The following is a 1,290-nucleotide window of genomic DNA, read 5'->3' as shown; positions in this document are numbered from 1 at the left end:
TCCACTCCTTTCATGCCTCTCCTCTTATCTTATCTTTCTTTCTCCTTTGTTGTCTCACTCCCCTCCCCCACCCCTTTAGGCCTGCCTTTGCAAGATAAAGTCAACAGGAGGCAACATTACGTATTGGTGACACTCTCCCCTTTCTACCCCGGCCTCACCCGGTGTTCCTCATCCCTCCTCCCGGCCTGGTTGAATCTGTGCCATTTGCATGCAATAGCAAACACAGGTAATGCCAGGGTGTAGTGCACACGTACGGACGCACCGCTGGGATATTGGTGAGAGGGAGGGAAGGGAAAAGAGAAGGAATGAAAAGGGAGGGAATGGGGAGAATGTAGAAGGAGAGGGGAACAGAGGGGAGAGACAGTGAGATAGAAAGGATAAAGAGACAGGAATGAGAAGGGGGAAAGGTGAGAATGTAGAAGGAGAGAACAGAAGGAGAGACAGTGAGATAGAGACGAAGGGACGGCGAGAGACGAGAGCGAGAAAAGGAAGGGAAAGAGACGAAATGAAAAGACGGAATAGCGAAAATTAAGAAGAAAAGGAGACAGAGGAAGAGGCGTGGCAGAGATGGACAGACGGCGAGAGGGAGAAAGGGAAGAGAAAGAGACAGGAATGAAAGGGGGAAAGGGTAAGAATATAGAAGGAAAGGAGTGCAGAGTGAGAGGCATCAGAGAGATAGAGATAAAAGGAGGATAAAAGGAAGGCAGGGAGAGCGAAAAGCAAAAAGGGGAGATGGGTGAAAACATAGGAAAGAAACAGTAAATGAGAGACAGAGGAATGGCAGGAGGGAGAACGTGTATAAGCGATAGGGAAATAGAGATAAAGAGAAGGAAGAGAGTGTGAATAAGTGAGAGATATAGATAGAAGCAGCAAGGAGAGAGAGTATGGGAAAAAGAGAAAGAGAGAAGGGAGGGGATGGAAGAGAAAAAGAAAGGAAGAGAGAGACAGACAGAATATAAAGAGATAAGAAAGAATATAAGTGTAGAAGTGACAGAAACAGATAAATAGAGAAATGGGAAGGGTCTAGAAATATAAGTAGAAAGGAGGGAAGAACAAAAAAAAACAATAAACAAATAAATACGATAAAAATATAGACACTGAGATTGACGACCTCGCAGACCAACAGGTAAGGATACCCATAAGAGCATAAAAGACCATAAAAATAACACGATTTCCAGGAATCAAGGACACGACATCTAGTTATGCCCGTCATATGGAAGTTCTGTGATAAACAGCTGTTCAAAGGAGAAGCCATAAGATGGTCTTTGTGAGTCTGTTGATAACTAAGCG

The sequence above is a fragment of the Penaeus monodon genome, chromosome 29 (genome assembly GCF_015228065.2).
Source record: "Penaeus monodon isolate SGIC_2016 chromosome 29, NSTDA_Pmon_1, whole genome shotgun sequence".
In the NCBI taxonomy this organism is placed as follows: Eukaryota; Metazoa; Arthropoda; class Malacostraca; order Decapoda; family Penaeidae; genus Penaeus; species Penaeus monodon.
The sequence above is the reverse complement of the archived record's forward strand: the minus strand, read 5'-3'. Positions refer to the sequence as shown.